The sequence below is a fragment of the Megascapheus bottae genome, chromosome 5 (assembly GCF_031878675.1).
Source record: "Megascapheus bottae isolate mThoBot1 chromosome 5, mThoBot2.hap1, whole genome shotgun sequence".
Taxonomy (NCBI): Eukaryota; Metazoa; Chordata; class Mammalia; order Rodentia; family Geomyidae; genus Megascapheus; species Megascapheus bottae.
The window spans coordinates 3,554,734-3,579,180 of NC_143513.1; the positions used below are offsets into that span (position 1 = coordinate 3,554,734).

Genomic DNA, 24,447 nt, shown 5'->3' on the forward strand with positions numbered 1-24,447 from the left:
GGTACAATGAAAAGAAATTTCACCTCTTGTGAAGGAAGGGGAATAGTCTAGGACCAAATACACATGCTTTCAATTGATTTTTAATTATCTTTGGAATTACTGGTATGCAAAAATACATGAAAAGAAAACACATTTTAAGTGCTCATGTTGAATACTAGTTGATATAGAAGAGTAAATGAGAAACCAGGGGCCAGGAGCTCATGAATCTGAATCTGAGGATCATGGTTCAAAGCCAGCCTGGGAAACAAAATCTGTGACACTCTTATCTCTAATTAAATAACAAAGACCTTGAGCTGTGATTCAAGTGACAGAGTGCCAGCCTTGAGTGAAAAAGCTGAGGGGCAGCACCCATGCTCTGAGTTCAAGCCAGGTAAGACAAAATAAAGAAATTGCTCAAAACCATGAGAACCAATGAGTTTACTCAACAACTAGCTAGAAATCATTTTCAAAGTAGTATACATTTGAAGCTGGGAAAATGTTCTATTTCTTTTAATGGTGAATGTAATGTCTATAAAAATCTCAAATCTCCTATTTTTTTTTAAAAAATATGAAGCAATAGAAAAGTTTCCCAAACAATAATAGTTTCAACTATTAAAATGAAAGCTATTTTAGAATGGAAGTTAGAAAAAAATTAAAGAAAACACATAAACAAGTCACAAGTATTTCATTACAGTTGTCAATTTTTAAATGATATTTGTGAGTTGCAAACAGTTGGAACATGAGACCTTTCAAGAGAAACGATAACATTTTCCCTAATAATCTTTAGTGTTCAATAAGATTTTTAATATCATAACAAAGGATGGTGGTATATATCTATAAACACAGGTACTGGGTAGACGGAGGTCAAGATTGTACTTCAAGTCCAGACCAGACAAAAAGTGAGGCTCCCATTTTCAACAAACAAGCCACATGAGGTGATTCAAACTTGTTATCCATATCATCCACGATCATCCTGTCTTCCTTCTCTTCCCCTCTCCCTCATTTTCCACATTTCCATTGATAATCCCATAGTTATGATCAAGTTTTCTGTGTGTATACACACAAATACATACATGTCACTGAAGTCTAGATTCTTGTGGCATCATGGTATTTAGCTTTTTGAGCTTGGCTTATCTCACTCAATATGATGATCTTCAACTACATCCATATTGTTGCAAGTGCCATATCACTTTTTTTGGTCGTAGGGCTTGAACTCTGGGCCTGGGCGTTGTCCCTGAGCTCTTCAGCTTAAGGCTACTACCCTACCCCTTGAACTACAGCACTACTTTCTCCTATCATGTTTTATGGTTAATATTCTGTGGTATGTATGTACCATGTGGCTATCATTCCATGGTATATATGTCACATATTACTGATATTCCTTAGCATATATGTATTATATTTATTCATCATTCTACCCTTTGGCCACTGTGAACAATATTACAATAAAACTTGCATATGCAGATGTCTTTCTTGTGTATTTACATTATTTGTAATATATGTCCAAGGGTGGTATGGCAGGATTATAGATGGGTATACTTTTTGTTTAGGTGGAATCTTCATACTGATTCTACAGTGGTTGTACGTGTTTATATTTCCACCTTGTAGTATTTATTATCACTATTTATTGTTGATTCTTATGACAGCTATTTTGACTGGAGTGAGATAGATTCATTTTTATTGGCTGGTGCTCTATCACTTAAACCACAGCTCCACTTTCAGCTTTTTGTTGGTTATTTGGATAGAGTTTCAGAGTTTCTACTAACTAGGCTGGCTTCAAAACCCAATCCTCAACCTCTGGAGTAGCTAAAATTACAGGTATGACCTATTTGTGTTGGCATGATGGAATCTTACTGTAGTTTTGATTTGCACTTCCTTTATGGCAGGGGGTAGTGAATATTTCTTCACCTATCTATTAGCCATTTGTATTTGTTCTTCTGAGAACTGTTTAATTCACTTCCCCATCTTTTTTTAAAATTAGTATTGTCAGGGTAAGGTATAGAGAGGTTACATTGTCAGGTCGTAGGTGCATTATTTCTCCCACATTGATACCTGTAAGGAGTCCTAGCTAGTGGCATAGGAGCCCAGGCTGCTTGCCGCTTGTGCTGGAAAGCACATACACTCCTGAGCACAGTCAGTGACACAAGCAGTTAGAAGCCAGAGGGCGCCTGGCCCCTCCTGCCTGGAGCAGGAGCTCCTGGATACTCCTGGCAAGTGAGGTGTGTCTCAGGACCCCATTGACTGACAGTTGCATTCGGGAAAGACCCAACAACTGCCACTGCTGGACCTGTATTTTAGTGAGCACATTTTCTAAAATAAAGTTAGATCTGCACCGAGATTCTGGTCTCTGGAGTCTGTGTTCCCGGGATTATTCATGGACTCTGTCACCATTTTACCCTCCTCATAGATGTCCAAGAAGGACCCCAATAACTGGCACCCAGATGCGGGGCACAACTAGCAGGTAAGTGGACCTCTTCAAGCAATTATGTGGAAAGGGATCTTGGCGAGCAGACACATTCACTTTTCTGATAGAAAGCTTGAGCAATTTTATGATACTGTTCTCTCTCTGCTCGCGGGGGATTGCAGGCAGGATGTGGGATGAGTGCACGTGGGAGAGGGTAGCCTGGCAGGGTCAGAATTTGCCTCCTTATTTCTTCTCCATCATGCGCCATTCTGAGTTGCCACTGGGATTCAGTCACCTTGGTCCTGGTGCTTGTCGCCATAATTGGGGGTTCCCTGGGAGAATGCTCCACTGCCCCTGTGGAAGTCATGGCCTCACTCACGATGGCTGTGGTACCTGTAGATAAGGGACTGACCCCCGACCCTTGCCAACCCGACACTGTAAATAAAGGTGTGGGCCAGCAAATTTATCCATCTTTGATCTCAACTCAAAAATGAAAGCAGACCTCCCCCACATCCTGGTGGATTCTCTACAGAGTTTCCCTTATGCCCTTTGGCCTCCTCAGAAATCCCCTGGGATGGGGAGCCCTTCCCTCACTAATCCTCTCCCATGCTTCCTTTACTTGAACCCTCAACATGGCCTTCTGGAAGCGTTCCCAGTAGTTGTTACTCCCCAGGCTTCCTTTACCCTCAGTCAGACAGCAATCCACCCTGGTGGATTTAGGAACCACACAGCCTAGAACCGCTTCAATATCGGAAGGCAGTTTCTGAGAATGGCTTGCACCCCTCTTTGTAAAAAATTGCCTTTTATGATGAAGCTGAGGTCAGGGGCAACACCAATGCCTTGAATGGAATTCAGATCTCCACCCAGGCCTTAATAGATACTAGAGCTAAAAGAACTTGCCTTAGGAAGCAGGAAGTTTCCGCCTCCTAGAACTCCAGTGCAGGCCCGGCCCCAGGGTTTAGGTGGCTTAGCAACTTCTCAAGGGCATGCCCTTTGCCCTGGCGAGAGCCATTCAACCGCTGGTCTTAGAGGACCTGCCCAATAATCTCTTGGGAGAAACTTTACAAAATATGGATGTTGCGGCATCTATGATGACTGCATTATCTATGAGAAAATTGTCATAAAACTGCTCCCCCAATTCTAGGGGCCACAGTCTCCATTTCCCCCATCTTAGAAATCACATGACCCCGTATGGGTGGAGCAGTGGCCTATTTGGCGGGAAAAACAATTGGAGCTACTAAAACTAATACAGGAACAGCTTCAGAATTCCCCATTTTATTTTTTTTTTGTTATCAAAAGGGTCAGGCAAATACAGGTTTCAAATACAGGTTTCTTAATGATCTTCCCACAGTAAATATGCCCATGGGGGCCACTCAACCAGGGCTCCCAAGTCTTTCATCAATTCCTAATAACCTGTATATTTATGCTGTTGAGATAAAGGATTGCTTTTTTCTATAAGCAGTGGTCTTTACTGCCCCTACTTTAACAACCTTTTTTGGAAAAGATGCCCAGGTTAAAAGCAAAGGCCTCCGGGGGTAAGTAGAAGTTGGTTGACCCCCCCCGTATGTCTATATTTTTTTCTAAAAAGTGCACCATGGGCCTAAAATGGAGAGGAAAAGCTGGACACAGTAAGCTCTCTAAGGCCTAGGTGGTCAAGGGACTCCTTGACCCCCTTCTGGGGTTCTTGTCAATAACAGGGCATTTCTGAGAGGACGTGTGGGCTCACTGGTAAGACATGTCTAAATCTAAGTAAGCTGTTTTGTGAGACTATTCATCTGAGTTCATGTTTCTGTGTTAAGTGTATCTGACTGAGCCCGACTTTCTTGTTTTGAGTATGTCTGGTTTTGCTTTCCCTCTTGCTTGAGAATGGCCTCCACCAGCTGGCTACCAGGGAACAGAAATTTCAGAACGCCCCCTGAGTTCAGGGCTCCATGGTCTTTCTGTCACTCTGATAGTTTAAGGCCAGGCATGCCATCAGAAGTTTGGGGGTTATGTGAAAGTCTCTGCTTCTCTGTCTTGTTCATATTACATGTTTTTCCTTGGGTATTTTTTCTTGTCCGGTTTTGTCTTTGAAATTGGTACCAGTCCTAATATGGATCCTTGTGGTTTTTGTGTGTGTGCGTGTGTGCGCATCTTTGTTATCTATTTGAATCTCTTGAAAATTTCAGAGAATGTACGGCTGATATTAATTTTGCGTGCTTTAAGATGTTTGAGTGTGAATATGTGTAAATGTGTGAGCAAACATGTTCAGGATTAAACAATGGTGATTCTATACTTGAAACTAACAAAGTAAAAGGGAGTAGTTGATTAAATTTAACTCTAAACTCCAAGAAAAGTCAAATGCCTCAGGGATTATTGTATTGTTTTAAAGAGGAACTACTTTAAAATCTAGTATTGTATTGCATAGAACTGTTTACATAGTAAACATTGTATTCTATTTAGCACAAAGGCATCAGGAAACTTGGAATTTATTTCCTTGAGTTTAAATTTGGACATAAGTATCAGAAATTTAAATGTGAATTTATCAGTTTCAAAAACTTTGCCTGTCTGTCTTTTAGAAAGGACAGGGCTTCATCCTGTGTCTTCCTTGCAGACTGACACTGGAAATCTGATGGTAAAGTGGGTGATGTGATCTTAAACTTGCCCCCTAAAATGTATTAAATTGGGGAAAAAGAGTTTTAAGATAAATGTTTAACTAAAGTGTTAAGTATTAAAAGTTTTAAGAAAATTAGAACTGGGCTTCTGGACAAAATTTGGAAGGGAAGTTATCCTAAATGTTTGTTTCAAAAGGAGAAAAAGAGTTTAAGTCCAGCAATCAACCTAGTGAAAGGTCGATGGGACATTAATCCCTGTGTGAGAGATGGTGCCAGATCCTAAAGTCACTTGTGCTTGGCCATCCAAAATTATCAGAGCCAGGAGATCATAAAATAGTTTGTAAACACGCCTTGCTAATGCCGGTGTCTACTGGGCAGGAACTTGTCAGTATAATAGTGGACAGTTAAAACTTAAGGTTATCAAAGTAAATGGGTAATTTACAATCATAATTTTGCTCAAAGCCCTAACTGAGCAGATTTTGGGTTGACACCAGCCACAAATTCAGGAAAGAACCTTGTGAACCTGAGGCTGTGTGCGTATCAATCTGTAAAATAGGCTAAGCTTTTAGCATCCCTGGCCAAGTATAGAGACAACGCCCCTGAGTCAGCTTGAAAAAGTTACAGGAGATGGATCTTCGCCCAGATTCCACTCCTGGGACTTTAGCTAGCTCACGCATCCCCCTAAGCCCCCTTAAAAGCAAATACAAAGGGGGGATACAGGCATGAGGCATCAAGATTATCTCATTGATGTTTTATTTACATTAAACTTTTAAAATTTTGATTCTAAAGGATCTTCGCCTGCTTATAAGCATTGGGACACCATGCTATCTCGCCCAAGCCCTCCCCCCCCCGCCCCTTGTTTGAACACCTGGCTGGAGCCAGCCCCTCTGTTAACAACGGGTTGAGGGTTTGACTCATGTGTGCCATTCTAATGAAACATGGATTGGGAACCCTATGAGGTTGGCCCTAGCCCTCACCAGGATGTAGACCAGAGGATAGAAGGGTTTCCTTTGTGGATGTCGGCCGTCTCCCTCACTTAATATCTCCATGTGGGTCTGCCAACCCTACAGGTGAATTGCCTAAAGAGCTAGAGTGGTAGTCAGTGACGGGTAAGATCCCCAGAGGGGGGCAACCTAAGACAGGCACACTCCTGAGTAAGACAAGCACCCGCTAATGAAACAAAAAAGGGGGAGATGTGGAGCTCGTCACATCAGGAAAATAGAAACCTATGCTGTAGAAAAGGAGGCCTAACTTATGGCCTAGTGCTCACCTCCCGGTCTTGGGACCACACCTGGCTGAGATGGCGCCTGATGCCCGGTCAGAAGTCCTGGCTATGGTTTGTGACATAAAGTAAGGTCACCTCTGGGATAGACCCCAAACCCTTCTGCCCTCTCGGACAGCATATGATTCCTCTTCTTTGCATAACTGCGAACACTCAAGTTTCAGGAGCAGGCAATCTACAAGTTCCTGCCACCATGAAATGGCCTCTCAGCAACACGGCTACCAGCTGCAGCCAGCTGGCATGAGTTCTGCCTCGACCTTTGCGACCTCACCAGTATGGCCTAGGACACCAACCTATCCAGAAAAACCACCCCAGATATGCTCTGCCTGATATGGATGCCACAAATACTGTCTCCACACTCTCCTCAAAGCTACCTCATGGTCCGTGTCTACCCCGGCATGGAAACCAGAAGAAATAGGAAGTGTGAGGGCCCAGAATAATAAACTTGACTCCCAAGCAGGGGACCGTGATACGATTATGAACAATACAATCATAAGAACTGCAACCCGATTATCTTCCCTCAAAGCATGCTGGGGAGGACACGGGGACTGTGCCTTTAACAGGGTATTATGATTCCTGTTTACCCCAATCCCATCTGAAACCCACCTAGCCCTAGTCCTCTTTGGCCCACAAAGCTCATTGCCACAGCAGCAGGACCATGTTTGCTTTAGCTAAGTTGGTTGAGTTTATCCAGGCTTGCCTGGATGCCATCCAGCCAATGTCTTTGCACACCATTTGGGCCCCATCCTTCATTCCATTATGAGTGTCCATAAATAAAGAAAAACGGGGAACTGTGGGGACTCCTAGCTAGTGGCATAGGAGCCCAGGCTGCTTGCTGCTTGTGCTGGAAAGCACATATACTCCTGAGCACAGTCAGTGACACAAGCAGTTAGGAGCCAGAGGGCGCCTGGCCCTTCCCGCCTGGAGCAGGAGCTCCTGGATACTCCTGGCAAGTGGGGTGTGTCTCAGGACACCACTGACTGACAGTTGCATTTGGAAAAGACCCAACAACTGCCACTGCTGGACCTGTATTTTAGTGAGCACATTTTCTAAAATAAAGTTAGATCTGCACCGAGAGTCTGGTCTCTGAAATCTGTGTTCCCGGGATTATTCATGGGTTCAGTCGCCATTTTACCCCCCCCCCCGTAGACATCCAAGAAGGACCCCAACAGATACCCCTTCTCATGTTTTTGTCCCTGTTTCCCTCCCCTTATCCCCTTACAATAATCTTGTTTTCCCCCTTCCCTTCCCTATTTCAAATAAACAAACCTATATACAATATAGGTAACTAAATCAGATATAGTAACAGCATGAGATTAACCATGGGGGGGGGAACAAGAGAGAGAGAGAGAGAGAGAGAAAAGAAATAGCAAAGCACATTATTAGTTGCTTTTTTGCTGATTACTTTTTGAGCTCTTTGTATATTCTAGATATTAATCCTTCATCTATTGGAATCACTGGCAAAGACTTTTTTCTCCTGTGGATTGTCTTTTGGTTCTAGTAATTGTTTCCTTTTCTGTTTAGAAAACTTGAATTTGATGTGATCCCATGAATCCATTTTTGCTATTATTTTCTGGACAGTTAAGAGTCCTATTCAGAAAATAATTACATGTGCTTTTATCTTCCAGAGACTTTTCTATGTTTTTCTGTAGTAGTTTCAGAATTTCAGCTGGTATATTTAGCTCTTTGCTCTTTTTGTAGTTAATTTTTGTACATGGTGAGAAATAAGCCTCCAGTTTCAGTTTCTTGTATTAGTGTAGGGATGAAAAATAATTACCCCTAGACTCAAATTATTCCCCTTCCAGTAGGTGGAATAGAAACTCAGCTTGACTCAAAGATAAGAGTTTCGAACCCAGAGGATACGTAAAAGGAAAGAACAGTTAATAAGTCACCTTATCTGAAAGGAATTTCTGGACCCTAATTAACAATCATGGTTTTCTCAACTGTAGAATACCCCCCCTGCCCCCGCAACTTGCCTAGCAACTGTTTGTGATTTTTGCCTTTAAATAGACTGTGTAAAACCTGACTATCAACTCCTCCCAGCCTCGCTGCCGAGTGCCTGCGGAAGAGTTCCTTGCCTGGCTCGTATCTTGCAATAAAACCTTGCTGTTGCATTTCGGATGCCTCAATATCGGTGGTCTTCTTTGGGGGACCCCTCCTCTGGGCACAAGAGAAGAAGCTGTCTTTTCTTCCTTTAGACTTTATTTTTTCTCTTTTCTACCTGGATCCAGGACTTGAACTCAGGATTTTTTACTCAACTGGGTTTCTTCATGAATCTAGCTCTACTATTTGAGCCATGCCTTCAGTCAGCTTTCTGCTGCTTATTTTGGAGATGAGGTCTCATGAGATTTTCTGTCTAGGCCAGCTCCAAACTGCATTCTTCCAGACTGCCACTTCCAGAGTAGCTAAGATTATGGGCATATGCCAATACTAGGTGCTTTTTACCTGTTAATAAAGGCACCAGGGGCTCATGTTTAGATGCACTGCATATCTGAAAATATCTTTATGCTAATTGGCCTTAATTTGGCCACATAATGCTATATTAATTTGAAGTTACCATCTATTTTCCATAAGAATTCTGAAGACTTTGCCCGCTGTGCTCATTTCAAGTTGCTACAGAGAAAACCCAAAGCTGAATCTTGATCCTTCATGTGAGACCTGCTTGTTTTTTCCTCCCCTAAAAAATGATGTCCCCTTTGTGCTGAAAGTTCCTAAATATGGGCATGCTTACTAGTACTTAGTGAACACTTCCAGTTTGCAGATTGTAACTTTGAATACTGAGTCATTTCTTTTAATTGTCTCTTCTTTTCACCAGTCTCTTTTCCTCTATCTGAAACTCAATTGGCTTTGAACATTGAACTACATGAAGAGGCAGTCGAAAGGCTTTGCTCTTTTTATTTTTCTTTCCTTCCCCTCATGGGGGAGGGGTGTTGAATCTACTTTAGCTTGTTCACAGCTGGCACTCTACTGCTCCCTGGTGTTTCTGCTTTGACCCCCCCCCTCTCTCTCTCTGCAGATCTTCAGCAACTGCCATTTGTCACTGTTGCTGCTAGGCCAGTGGCCATTGCCACCTTTGCCACTGCTGCCACCACCACTCAGTTGCCTTGTACACATTAAGCACATCAGGATGTGAGCAGGAAGAGTGTGAGGCAGAGTCTGAAAGTAGGGAAGAGGTCTAGCTCCTGAGATTTGTGATCCCTACTTTAGGAGACAGGTGGAGGAGGAATGGGTCCTGATACTCTCCACTGTGTCTCACCACTAAGCCAGACATCCTCTGGGATTGTGTAGATCTGAATATGGAGCTCTGTCTTCCCAGGTACATCTCATTACTCACACACCTGTATCGATCCTCCTTCCTTTGCCTGCCTCCCTCATCTCAGTCCAGTCCTGCCAATTCCTCTCAGCTCTAACCCTAGGTCAACATTCCTTGCTTCAGAATCTGTCATGACTTCTCTCTCCCAGCCTGTAGTATTGCCTTCTAGTAATCAGCTGCCAGAAAACTCTGCTAACTGTGTTCCCAGCAGCAACATTCAAAGAAAATCCCGATGGTGCATGAACACACCACTTCATGTCACTAATCGCTGAGAGATGCAGATCAGGAGGATGGTGACACATACCTCTACCCCACTGAGGAGACTGCATTAAATGAAACCCTCCAAAACAAGAAAGATGTGTTGTGAGGATATTTGTAGATGGCCCCAAGCATGACGTAAATATGGCAATGGGTTTTTTATATTCATGTATTTCTTAGTTTTCAGCAGGTTTATGGTACACATCTCTTTGGATATAGGATTTGTTTATATAAATCCAAATTTGCCAGGCATGGTGGCTCACGCCTGTAATCCTAGCTACTCAGGAGGCTGAGATCTGAGGATCAAGGTTCAAAACCAGCCCAGGCACAAAAGGACCTGAGATTCTTATCTCTAATTAACCTCTAGAAAATGAAAGTGGGGCTTGGCTCAAGGGTAGAGAAGTAGCCCTGAGTTGATGAGCTCTGGGACAATGCTCTGGCCCAGAGGTACAGTGATAGCCTTGAGCTGAAGAGCTCAGGGACAGTGCCCAGGCTAAGTTCAACCCCCATGACCCCCCAAAAAATAATAAATCCAAATTTGTGATTTTGTAGATTATCAAAGGTAGAGATTAGTTTATCTTAACAAATTTGGAAAATTTAGGCCATTATTGCTTCATTTGTTTTTACTTCATGCAGGATTGCACATGCATACGTGGTATGCACATTGTTAATGCACAAGCGCTTGGCCTTTATTCACATTTGACTTTTTGGGTTGTTTTTTTTGGTTTTTTTTGTATCCCTAAGATTAGAGAAGTTCTGTCAGTTTTTCTTCTAAGACACAGGCACTTCTGCCCTCTTAAGTATTTTTCTTGATTCTTTCTCACAAATGATTCCTTGATCTCAGGCTTTTCCAACTCCAAATCTCTGTGTGTGTGTGTGTGTGTGTGTGTGTGTGTGTGTGTGTGTGTGTGTGTGTGTTAATTTTAATTTGTTTATTCTTGTAACTTTTTCCTACTTGAAAATCTAGGTTGTGCTGAGAAAAAGAAACAGCTCAAAAAAGCATCCCAGGATTAGAATAGACATTTTCTGGGAACAAGGCCATGCCCCAAAGTGATCTTTCTCATCCTATGTCCTAACCCCCAATAAAGACAAATTAACAAAACAAAAAATTCTGGATTTTAATTTCTTTTTCATGCTGATACTGGGGCTTGAAGTCAGGGCCTAAGAGTATTACTTTTTCTAGCACTCTTAAGCTTTGCCCCAATTCTGTTTGCTTGTTCCTTAGAAAAAAAGAGTCTCATAGATTTATCTGTGTGGGATGCTTCTGAACCATGATTCTCAGATCTCAGCCTCCTGAATAGCTAACCTTACAGGCCACTTGTGCCTATAATCCACATTAATTTCCTGTTATAATTTTAGTTCTTTGATTATACAGAGTTATTGGAATACATTTATCATAGTTGCTCAGATGTTTTAGTTGCTAATATTTGGAAACACTCAAGATTGTAATAACCTGTCAGGATTAGCTAATTCTGTTTTTGTTTTTTCGTAAAAAAAAAAAAACTGCTTGACCCACTGCATGTGGTGTTTTCCTTGTGAACAGGACCACCTGCATGAGGTGCTCTTTTAAAAGCTCAGCCCCACGCAAGGTCTGCTTGCTCTCTATCAGCTGTAAGGTGGAAAATAGCTGCTGCGCTGCTATTAAACTGAGCTCCATTCACTGAGTGCTGATGACTCTATTGCTGGGGGCTGGAGGACCCCCAAAACTTGGATATTACAAAGATATGATCTGTTTTCAACATGCTGTTTTTCTTTCTTAGAATGGTCATAATAGCCTGATTACAATCTACTCACATGGTTTCCTTGCTTTTGCCCCACAGGTGGAGAGGGAATTTAAGAACAGGAGGGCCTAGTGTGCCTTCTTGCTGAGTATAATGAACTCCTCAGGGCTAGAAATCAGCTGAAGCTCACTGCTCTCCATAGTTCAAGGCAGGTCAATGGGCAAGAAATCAGTGTCACACCATTTCACCAAATTCAACTAGAACTTCTTGACATTTATGAAGACAGGGGACACGATCTGAAGATCCTTAAATGTTTTGCCCATGCAGAGCTTTCTTCTTGCCTGTAATCCAGGCAGAGCTTGGAGACAGTCCCACTTTCCAGTGAATCATGCCACAGGTTAGGTCTGGGGTGGCTCACTGTCTGTGTGAACCTGCAGCCTTGGTTTTCTCACACTGGTATTTCCCACCCTCAATATGGAAATAAGCGATTTTGTGACAACCTCAAAAGAACCACTGAGCTCCTCTGCTTCACACCTCTTAAGAGCATCAGTGTTCAGAGCTGTGGGCATTCTCTTACTGTGAGCACAATTTTCTGTCCTTGCCACTACTACCCACCTCATATACATCCCATTTAAAATTAGACATTAAAGGCTTACTGTCGGTATTGTACAATATTCATAAAATATGTAAAAGATACATTTATTTTCTTCTAGATTTATTTTCACATATGTATTTGGCCTTTGACTTTCAAACTGTCATAGTATTTATCATGCATTGACTTTTCCTAATGCACATGTGTATTTCATGTTAGCATGAATAAAACATGACCTGGTTTATAGATATTTCATGGAAATATCAACTTGCTTTTTTTTCTAATCTCAATATGCTTATCTTAGTTTTCCAATTTAAGAGAAAGAAACCAAGATAGCGAATATTAAATATTATTCTGAGAAGTAATCTAGGGAATGGCCTGGCTATATGAAATATAGGAATTACCTGGTCTGGTGAGTGGTTGATGGGATGGGTAGACAGTGGTCACTAGCAGCAGCAGAGGAGCCTTTGCATTCCCCTCACACTTTTGGGCACGTTACACATTAGAAGTGGGAGCTAGGGTGAGATTACCAACACCAGTTCATGCATGGCCCAGGGGCCCTACACAGGGAAGTTTTCGATGAGCTTAGCTGAGAGCAGCTGTACATTGCAAAGTCCAAGGATTCCTTTCACCTCAAGAAATGCACACACTTTACCATCCTGAGAAAGAAACACACAGCAAGGAAGCAGTGGTCACAGCCATGCTGCCTCATTCCCTGACACACTGGAAGCAGGGCCTGAGCGAATATGAGTCCTGGGAATCCAGGGCAGAGGAGATGGGCCCATGGGCCTGCCAAGGGCATGACAGACAAGCCCTGAGTCTGCATCCCATGAGCATCAGCAAGGTCCACAGGCTATATCCCCCTCTACAGCACTGGTGGATAGCCTGTCTTTCTGCCTCTCCGTCCAGCTCACCTTCAGTGCACACCCTGCAAAGGCAGTGTCAGGGTAGGTAGCATGGCCTCAACTCCACAGCTCAGTGGGTGGTTCACTTTTCCTGAGTGTGAGAAACCTGAACTGAAGGTCATCTGAGGACACAGGAGGAGAAGGTCTGCCATCAACCGGCAAGGTTGGGACATCCACTGCTGGCCTGGAAGAGCTAATGAAGGATTTTGCCTGTGTGGAGATGCCTCCTGCACGCCGTCCCTCATCCACTCATTTGGTCCCCTTGGCCATCAGGGCTTCTCGTGGTCTTTCCTCAGTTCATTGGAAATCAGAATTAGTTTTTTTCCATATATTTTTATTGTAATTAATAAAAGGGTTATATTCACCCGAAAGAAGGTGCATTATTTCACAAACATTGATACCCTTTCTCATGTCTTGGTCATGTCAGAATGTTTCCTTTGTGACAGGGCTGAGTCTCATGCTGTATCAGAATCAAATGACTTAATATATTGAATTAATTTATGACACATGGAATACCTTTTTTAATTCATATTTGTTTTATGACTGTCTTTTTAATATTTTTTGCCAGTCCTGGGCTTGAGCTCAGGGCCTGAACACTGTCCTTGGACTTTCTCAAGGCTAGAGCTCTACCACTTGAGCCTCAGCACCACTTCCAGCTTTGTTTCTATGTATGTGGTACCAAGGAATTGAACCCAAGTCTTTATGCATGCTAGGCAAGCACTCTACCACTAGGCCAAATTTGTGGCCCCTCATATTTCTTATCACTCTCTTTATTTTCTTTAGGTTTTTGAACTCACACATATATGTGCTCTGTAAAATTAAAATTAAACTTGTCAGAACAATTACTTTTGTTTTCCTTGGGCTCTGTTACTTATCACTCTTAATATTTTAGAATAGCAACATATAGACAAGAAGGTCACACTAGCCTTGAACTTGGGCTCCTCCCACTTCAGGTTCCCCACCACAGGGAGGAAAGGCAGAAACAAGGACACATATAGGTAAGTTTATTCTCTGTTTAGACACAATGTTTATGGATCTCATCTGTACATGAGTACAATGAAAATGGCTAATACCAGCTTTCAGGATTCACAAGTAGTATAGAGGGGTTTTAGCCCGAGCACTTGCTAATCTTGCTAGGCAGGATACCATTTTGGAGATAAATTGAAGAAGACAGTAGACCATATGGCAGCTGCCCTGCTCTTCAGGGATGCCCCATCTTTCCCTGAATTGCTTGAGACCTACCTTACTTTTGCAAAGAAACACCATGTATCGACCCTGTTGTTCATCAGTGAACACTACTTCTGACTCTAGGGACAGGCCCGCTGGCTAGGCTCTGTCTGGCCTGTGCTGCAGTAATGTGCATCTGCTTGCATCCTGGGACATAGCATGCTAGGGACACCACCAGACTGCCTGAGGCTGCAGCATTGGGATAGGCCTTGAGCATGCCTGGCCTGACCCTGTCCTTACACACATGGGTGTCACGGACAGATGGCATTGCTGGGAGATGCCCTCTCTTTCATCAACGCCCCTTTGGTACATTGAAGCCTCACTAAGTCCACAAGCAAAACGGTTTTCCAAATTCACAAAGATAGTATACATTCCATTTGAGGGTCCTGAACAAACCAAACCCCAGTAGAAACCCTAGGGGAGGAAGAGAGACCACATACACATTCAGGTATGTGGGAGGAAGTCAATGGGCTCGTCACCTAGTGTGGGGACACATTTCCAGACAGCACTCAGTGAAAGAAGGCGCTATTCTTGTCATCCCAATGTCCATCCTGTGCTCAGGGACCACCAAGAACTACACATCACATGCACTGTCTGCGTGCATTTCTCATGGTGTTCCTTAGATATGGATCATTTCAGGACCTTCAAGAAGAGAATGCCAGAGCATAAGGACAGCTATAACAATGACTGGTCTTGGGGGAGGAGGGAGGACCTTTTTCTTCAGACAGATGCATTGGACAGCTGGCTAGGAGAGGCCTGGGAAAAGTGAAATCGCATCCACTTGACTAGAGACTCCTGAAGGAGAGCTTGAGTCCAGGAAGAAATGTGTCTATGAAGGGAGCTAGGATTGGATTAATCTGTGTATGAGGAGGGTGGGAGAAGCTTCTAGGACCATGACAGCCCAGCCACACTTGCCTGCCCTGGAAAACATCAGGGCTACAGAGTATAAGGCAGCCCACACTTCCTCATCATGGGCATTCAGTAGGTTTCCTGAGGACTCACTGAGTGCTCAAGGGTCAGGGGGTGCTCTATGGGGTGAGATTCAGGGAAAGACAGTTCACACATGGCTCCAGGACATGGAGGCAAGGAGAGCCTGACTCATTGAGGACACACAGCAATTTGGAGGAACCAAGTAACAAGATCAAGCACCCACAAGTGCATTGTTTGGGAAGGCTGCCCAGGGGCACAAGAAGGTAGAGGTGGCACTCCTACAAGGAGGAGATTGGTGCTCATCCCTGTTATCTAAGTCAACCTGTTGTCCCTCCTACACACATTGCCTGTAGCCCAGCCAGGTGACCAGGCCTGCTATGGGCTATGGACATGAGCAGTCTCAGGACCACAGCTCCACACGTGCTTGAGGGCCTCAGAAAGGAGGAGAGGAGAGGCTCAGCTCCTGAATCTGCTCCTCTCCCTCTCCACCCAGAGCCTTCTCATTCATCCTAGTGTCCTGGGTAAGAACTGGGCACGTCCTACTTGGAATATCTTGTCACATATCTATACTATAATATATGCTGTTCCTTGGAGGAAGGCCAGGCCTGGCTTCTACTCACACAGACGATGCATGCGTATTCCAAACAACCATAACTTGAAGGTGCATAAGATGGGCTGGTGAGACAACAGGTAGAGGATTCTGAGTTGTCTCCAGTTGAAGGAATCTCCAAGCCTTCCTTTGGGCCATGGGTAGGAGAGCCATGGAGTCCAAAGTCCTTGGAAGGAAGCTTGGGAAGGCTCCTTGTGGTAGAACCAAGTGACTAGGGCTTCTCAGGCAGGAAGTCCTGTACAGCATCTTTTCTTGAAGGTGTCCCAGCTGCTCTGACACTTGGTGACAAATCAAGTGTAAAACAAGGGTAATCTAAAGCATTGGATCCAAAATCCAGTCTGAAAGCAATCATAGCATCCCAATCAGAGCTGAAATAAATGCAGCCTCAGCAACTGGCGCAGGTCCTGGACGTGCTGAGGAGCTCCAGTGTGAGCCTCTGAAAGATATATTTCTTGTTTATCATCACATTCTTTGACTAAAGAGATGAAGCAAGCTGCAGGTGAGTCCATGATCCAGAGCCTTCCACCTTCCTCAGTGCCAAGTCTGAAAATTGAACTCAAAGACTCAGCTCCTCTGATTTAGGAGCAGAGGCAACCTCTTATTAGCCAGGGCACCTAGCTCAATGGTACCAACAATTTTAGTCCTACCCATTCTTGGAGGAGAGATGGTCAAGGCAGTGTCCACTCCAGAATCCCAGCTACTTCAAGGCAAGGCTGAAACAATTGTAGCACTAGCAACATGTGTAGTTCAGACACTCACAAGTACATTGAAGCAGATAAGCAGAGCAAGAGCTAGTGGTCCCATGGGATGGAAGATTTGTGTCTGATATCAGCCCTGATCTGGAGACAGAGGAGTCTTGCCTGCTTGCTGTAGAGACTGACTGGCTTCAAGCACCAGATGAAGACCAGAGCCATCTGCACAAAAGTCTATGACACCCAACCTGGATGCAGCATATCATCTGTACACCTGGACACTGTGCTGAAGATCTCAGAGGCGACTCTTTTGCAGTTGCTACCATGGATGAAGAGCATTAACCTGACAGTGACTGATGAGACCAGCTCTGCAATACACCCTGCTGCAGAGCAACAGCCAGCTGGACCACCAGCTAGAGAGTAGGTATGACAACTGAAAGAGACCCAGCTCCCTGCGAGTCACTGGTGATGGAGGATTTTCAGATATCCTCAAGGGGGCAATCCCAGATATCTTTGATGGATTTCCATGAGGAAATGAATATTGCACATTTGCTGGAATAGCTGCCTGACCTGAAGGCAAAGCAGTTCTCACTCATGGCTGTGGTGAGTAGCTTGGCAGCCCTGAGCATGCAGTCTTTCCGTCTCCCCTCTACTGCCCACACCCACCATTTCCCTGTGCAGAGGACATTTCTACTGCACATCCTAGCTTTGTGGTTGCAAAACCCAAGACCAGGACTGGGTTCTCCAAGTCAAGACATCTTGATTTCTTCAGGGACAATTGGAACCACTGAGTGTCCAAGGATCCTGATAGCTCAGGGAATAACAAGGAGAAGCAGACAGAAGACCAGACCCCTTGGTCTGTCCACTGGCCTTTGCATCCTTAACCCTCACGTGGGGCCTCAGGGCTGTTGAGATCCCATGGCACTCAGCATCTGCCACAAGGTGGCAACAAATGCCTGTGGAGTGCAGACAGAATGGTTGGGGCAGTGGGGAAAGGCAAATGTGCCCTGCCTGGGACATGCAGGCTGGGCACCTCAAGAATGGCAGAAACCTTGGTAGATCTGTGCCTTCTCCTTATTCCTCCATGCTTTTATTAGATTCACCCACAGTCCAGGGGATCTCAGTGATCCAGGAAGAAAACCTGGAGATTCCCACAAGCCTAGAGAAATACCGTAGCTTCCTGATCACGCCCCAACCCTGTCTCCAACCCCAGGCAGAGGCTCTGGAGGCAGAGTTATGTGGCCCGTTTCTTTCCTGTCTTCAGAAAATCTTCAGAAACCTAGTGCTATACCACTGTTTGAAGTATGTGTACTCTGAACCCAAAGATGAGTGCCAGCATCTACAGTGTTTGCCATTTTACAGTTTTATAAACAAATTAAAACATGTGTAATAACAACATCTGTGTTGGACCACAGCGCTGAGGCAGCAGACAGGGCAGAGGTCTTGGAGCACTGGATTGAGGTAGCATTGGTATGCTGCAGGAGGGGCCTGGGACCCTTCTTCCCTCTCCCATCCCGACCAGCAGGCTGCCTGCTCACTCACAGCTGCTGCCTGAGTCCCCAAACCCCTCCTCAGGCTCTGCCCAGCTTCCTGCCATGTGGCCTCCTGCTCTGCTTCCTCTAGGATGGAGTCATCTCCCCAGGCTCCCTAGCATTCATCCCAGTAACCAAGGTGGAGCCCTAGGGTCAAAGCAGGACCCCGGGGGCTGCTCCAGGGCTCACCTCACACATTCCTCATCTCTAGGAGTGCTACCATCTCAAAAATGTCAGCTCCCTCAGTGTCATCCTATCTGCTCAGCAGTGTAGTCCCCTGCATGGCCTGAAGAAGTTGTGGAGAGAACTAACCAGCTGAGCGTACCTTTCTCCCAGGGAAGTGTTTTTTAGCCTAGCAACCCCTCATCTGGGTGCCCCATGGCTATTTCTAGAACAGGCACTACAACGCTGCACAACTCAGACCTCTGGGGTCTTGACCAGGTTCAGCCTGCTACACTTGACCTTACCCTAGTTCAGGGGCAACAACTCTTCACAACTCAGACACCGAGGGCCTTACTCAAGACTAGGCTTGGCTTCCTTTTCAGTCACACATGGCACAAGCACACAAGGAATTTTTTCCCCTTTTTTGACATTGTAGCCAAAACAGTCTGCAGAGTTTTTCCTAACAAAACCATTCTGGAATTTTGGGTAAAGGTGCAAGTTTATCCCATAGGCTTTGCTCTAGACCTGGCTACCATCCTTGCACAGCTGACCTCATTGAGACAGGACAAAAGTACCCAGGATGGGAGTCAGGAGGGGCCAAGGGCTGGCACATCATATTGGAGAGAAAGAGCCTGTGGCTGGCCCTTGAGATCCAGCAATAGTCTGAGTCCTCTGTAGCACCAGGATAACAAGTACCAAAGCGAGCTTACCTTCTAATGCCCCAAGCAGCCAGACTTCAGTGCTGATGATGACTTAGGGACATTTCTGAGGGCATGGTGAATGAGGGTGAGAGGGTGACATCAGGTCTTAAATATGACATAGCATGTGGGAATAGCTTGGGCTACTCCCTGGAATCCTTGGTATCTACAATATGGAGAGAGAACTTGAGGAGCCAGATTCCTGTGTTCAGACCCCAGGACTCCCTGCCCTAGACTGAGAGCAAGTCTAGTCCAGGTGTGGACCAAGGTGGAAAACTGATGCTCTGAATTGGCAGACAAAAACTGGCAAAGAAGCCTTCAGTGTGGCAGCACCATTGGCTAAGCACATTGGCTCTTTGGTTTGAAGGGCACTTGAATTAATCTGAAAAGAAGAAGGAGAGAGGTGAGGAGATGAAGACTTCCAGCACTCAGAGGCAGGTGTGCAGGCCCCTTAGGCTCTAAAGCTGCCTCTGAAGATGACAACATTTGGTACAGTGGAGAGGAGATGGGGCCCTGCTGGCAGATCTAGGACAGCTTCCTGGGGTGGACACTGGATCCCAGCAGGAAAGGAGGAGACTGAGTTGGAGAAAGAGAAGACTGAACTCAGCTGAAGACCTAGAGTATGCTGCTCCAGCAGCCCTACACCCATTCTGGCCAATGTCCTTTGTGTCCTGTATTAACCAGGATCTCAAGGGGATTTCATTCATCAAGGAACTACAGTGCAGTACACTGTAGTGTGCTTTCTGAGGGAGCTTTGTCAACAATGGGAAGCGCTTCCCCCAATGTGAAAGGTGAGCCCTGGCAGGCAGTGGGGCAGCACACATGGGGATTCCAGAACCAGCCCCTGACAGCCTATAGCCTGAGTCAGCTTCCAACTGGGCCCTGCTGCAGGCTGGTGCATGGGCTCCTGAGTCCCCAGCAGTGCTTGCAGAGAGCCTCAGTGTGGAGCCTGCTGTCCTCACAGCCTCTCCCTGTCTTTACACCAAACTCTACATGGAGCAAAACCTCCCCATCAGATGAGTTTTTGCTTAGGTACACAAAGAAAAGCTTTCTCCTGAGGAAGTCCTCAAAATAATAAGTGGCTGGTTTCACAGGGCAAGGGAGTCATAGTGTCTGAGTGGTGTGATAGCAAGCCGGATAACTTGGGGCTGCATCCCTCTCTCTTCCACACAGAAGCCTTGTGACTGGGCTGTGTGGCCTCTCCTCTGCCCACATCTCTTTCTTCATTGGTTCCCATGGTAGTTCTCAGAGGATGGGCAAATGGACTACTTGGAACTGCCTCAAGCTCAGGGGGCAGTGGGGTCTGGAGAAGTCAAGTGTGCTCAGGAAGTCCCTCCATTCAGTCTGCAGGCTTCAACCAGAGAGCTCAGTCAGTAGCAATTGCAGCTTCCAGTTAGACAAGTGAGCAGCTCACCAATGGGAATGTTGTCCACCATGCAGCCAGGCTGCTCACCCACACTAATCTCACTGCTATCGCTTATGTCAGATTGCTGCAGCATCTATGAGTCAAAGATCATGACTAACTACGAGAGAATCTTGTGATCCCGAGTCCCTAGCCAACCAGTCAACCTGGAAGTGAAGCTATATACTAGGGTACACATTCTTCAAAGCAGCTGACTGGATTTATGCTTTGGTGTGGACTCCAATGAAAGAAAGTAGCACTCAATGATGCAACCTGAGAAAAAGTGCAGCATGACCACGGACTGAAACAAATGTTTTTCTAATAGTGGAGAGAGAGTGGGTGGATGTGTTGTCGGTAATTTAGATTAAAATGCTGAGTGGATACACTGGTAATCCATTAAAACCATTTCTCTAGGACAACAAGTTGGTTGTGGGAATTTCTCTTTGCCTGAGTTCATGGCAGACACTCCCACATATCCTATTCTAAATGAAATCTTTTCAGGTTCTGAAGGTGATTCACTGTGGAATAAGGACTAGCGAATCCACAAACTCCATGTCAGGCATGCTGACTTTGCTCAAAGCCTGAGTTCAAGGTGATGCCCTGAGCCTGTGCCTCAAAACTCCTTGGTTAGAGTTTATGGTATTATCACAGAACATTCTACACCCTGAAATCTGAGTGCTGAAAAACCATCTTTGCTGCAGCCACTAGCTATGTGGGAAGCCCCTGAATTCCTCTGTGCAGGCAGGGAAGCCACCTTCAGGTGCTGGGAGGGCTGGATATCACCATGCACATCTGCAGGAAAAGGGAGGCCACACCAGAACCAGGGCAGTGCTGCAGTGAGGAGCCCAGTGCTGAGCTGCATGAAGAGGTAAACTCACTCAATCCAAGATTACACTTCTTCCAGCTAGGTACATTCCTCAACCGTAAGCGCACTGATGAACAAAACATAAGGTAGCATGCACATGAGCAGACACAGAGCACGGAGAGAACACTAGTCTCATGCCAGAGCCACTCACAGATTCATAAGATACTAATAAATCCTCTTCACTCATCATTTCATTGAGTTCAATTAATTCTTCAATATTTGTCCTCCCTAGCCAGTTATGGGAAGAAGACTTACCTTTGTTGCATTAAGCAGTTGAAGAAAGCAACCATGGCAAGAGCAGCTCCCATTTGTTTTCCTTCACAATACCAGAATTCCTGTGGTCAGTGTGTCTACTATGCCAAGAAGGCAAGCATGATAAGGAAAGGCAGTAGGGGCTGTGCTCCTAGAATCCTCCACAGAGCAGTAGACAAGGAGCAATTATTTTTTTTTTGCCAGTCATGGGGCTTAAACTCAGGGCCAGAGCACTGTCCTTGGGCTTTCTCAAGGCTACAGCTCTACCACTTGAGCCACAGCACCACTTCCAGGCTTTTTCTATATATGTGGTACCAAGGAATTGAACCACGGTCTTCGTGCATGCTAGGCAAGAACTCTACCACTAGTCCAAACTCCCGGCCCAACAGCAGGGGATCAATAAGAGGATAATGCGCTCTCATCATCTGGACAAAAGTAAATTACCTGCCAGTTGATTATGACTCATATCTCTAATTTTAGTGACTCACGAGTTTGATATCTTCGACCTCACAAAACTGAGAAACATGCTTTCACTCCAGATAGACTTGCAGACTGTTGAAATGCAAACACAGAATTTAAGGTGGTCAAAACTTAAAGCTTTATACCCATCACAATCCAACAAGTGATTGATTACACAGTCACATAGAAGGTAGGGTTTACCACTTGGATGAATCAAAGCTGCATTTCTAGAAATGGTAAAGTGCATCAAATGGGAGACAAGAACATTTAATCCAACTTTAAATGGAATCCTTGCACAAATGAGTTGTAAATGTCATTGGGGCTGGATATGACCAGAGGGTAAACAAAGAAGATGATAAAATGATACATTTTCAAGAAAATTTTCCCTGCTGTGAGAATTTATATAGCTTTTCTTTTTCATGCAATTTTGTCTTGAAATCAAGAATGATGGAGAAATAAGGGTCCTCTTTGCAAGTGGATTTATAGGCTACCTGTTTATCATGGATTTCTAGTTTTATTGGATTATAAGCAGCAAATGGTGTAGCTAGGATTACAGGCTACCAGTTCCCTCTATAATGTCAGTTTTTATGATTGCTAGTGATACACCACAACAGTAAGTTACTCTCTAATTTTCCCTATGGCAATTTCTATCATATCCCCTCCTGTTATGCCCCGGGTCAGGGTGGATCATGATCTTAACCTTAAATCCATGGATTTACATACTCTAGGTGCTTGCAACCATGCACAGATTATTGCTTAGGATTGGGTCATGCTAACAGATCTTTTTAGGCTGGCCTTGAACTGTGGTCCTTCCAATTTGTGCTTCCTCAATGGGGGAGACTGCATGTATGTCATTTGTCCAACCTGCTTTAATGTATTTAAAGTATAAGAAAGGTGCAGGAGGATGTGGCGAGGTAGGTAAGAGACTGGGTTGGGAGGGATAATGCATGGCTCTAATCTATGCCTTAGGATCAAGGCCATGAGAATGAATGGTTACGTCTCATGTCCAGAATGAGAAACACAAAAACCCCTTCCCTCTCAATTGTCCTTGAGGGAACCTCAGCTTTTCTGAATATACAATTTTATGTGGCTGGAAGAAATACTTGGGGTTTCAACAGAGAAACACTGGTGTTTATGTGTGGGCCTTGTACTTCATACCTCCTTCCATGTTGTTAATGACAGAGGAATTCCTAGCTCCCTGTCCCATTTCTTATTGTGGGTAAATGTGACTTATTTTTTAATTGTGGAACTTTTTTGCCCTTCACCGCATTAGGTTTGATCACAGCAGTATTATATATTTCATCCAGGGAAGAAAACTACAGAATTTCATTGTCTTGCCTCAAAATCATAACAATGAGGGGCATGGTTATTAGAAATATCCACTTTTGAAGTAAGCCAGACTCAAAGGAACATAGGCTCAATGGTTTCATTCATTTGACATAATCGGTAGAAACCTTGGGCTCTCCTAGCAGAGATTTACAATAGAACAAAACCTAGACACATAAGGCCATATAGTATGACGCTAAATGAAAGGACCTCCAGGATATAGAAACAAAAGCCATATAATGAGTGATTGTTGTCCTTAACATACTATGTTATCTCTCATCTCTTTTGCTGTCCCTTGGCTATCTCATATTGTTACAGTATTTCACCTTGTTATCTGATATATTGTATATATAAGTATTTGGTTATTTGAAATCAGATAGGGAAGGGGGAAAAACAAGATGAGGGGTAGGGGTTGGGGGAGGGAAATAGGGACCAAGACATAAGAAAGAGTATCAATGTATGTGAAGTAATGCATCCTCTATCTGGTAAATATAATGTAACTCTTCTATTAATTACAATAAAATACATGGAAAAAAGAAATATCCACTTTTTCATGTGTGGTGAATATCTGCTCATTGAAGCATTGTATCTTCTATGGTATTTCCACTCTAAATGCTTGCTCTTAGAAATGAAGCATGTTACTTATATTTAAATGTATGTAAAGGCATCTTACATGCAAAAGTAGTACATAGTGGGACTTTGATCTAATTCACTTATTTTGCAAGGGATGTTCATGGTTCATATAGATCAGAACCACCAGGAAGAGAAACTTCAAACACACTCTGGACAAGATCCAACTGACAAATTTTCCATCTGTGAATTCACGTCTGTCCATAAAACACACTTTATGCTAAGTCTCTCCCTGGGTGTCGCTATTAGTCTCTGGTGTCCTTGAAAAGAAACACACAGACACAGAAACATTAACCTAGACATGCTAATAGGCACAAATACCCAGTGAAGGCACAAAATTGTTCACTGTCATCAAAGAGGAACTGATTTTTCCTTTGGTTTTGGAAATGGATGATAGGTGAACTAGATATCTGTCCAGATTAGTTGTAAGAGTCATTGGTTCATGGTTTGTGATAACTGTTGAAAACTCCAGAACTAGAGACCAAAGCTATAAGGTATAAGAAGGGAGAGCTGAGACATGCAAAGATTGAAACATAAACTGAGCAGTCCTTGGTTGTATACCAGAAGAGACCAGCTTTTTCTGTTATAAGTCATGCAGTAATGAACACTGCTGT

The 24,447-nt window shown here is 44.2% G+C and overlaps 1 protein-coding gene across 2 annotated transcripts in view; it reads right to left on the reverse strand.

Annotated features, from left to right (window-relative positions):
• Positions 1-13,804: 13,804 nt before the first annotated feature.
• Positions 13,805-24,447, reverse strand: part of LOC150062742 (uncharacterized) — a 50,534-nt gene continuing 39,891 nt past the window's right edge. The window contains exons 5-6 of one of the 2 annotated variants that reach the window (XR_016535477.1): positions 21,863-21,970; positions 13,805-19,281 (exon numbers count right to left, since the gene is read on the reverse strand). The gene's annotated coding sequence lies outside the window, so the exon portion shown is untranslated. Of the gene's footprint in view, positions 19,282-21,862; positions 21,971-23,464; positions 24,094-24,447 lie in introns of those variants that run through there. The other variant, XR_016535481.1, reaches the window with a different exon arrangement.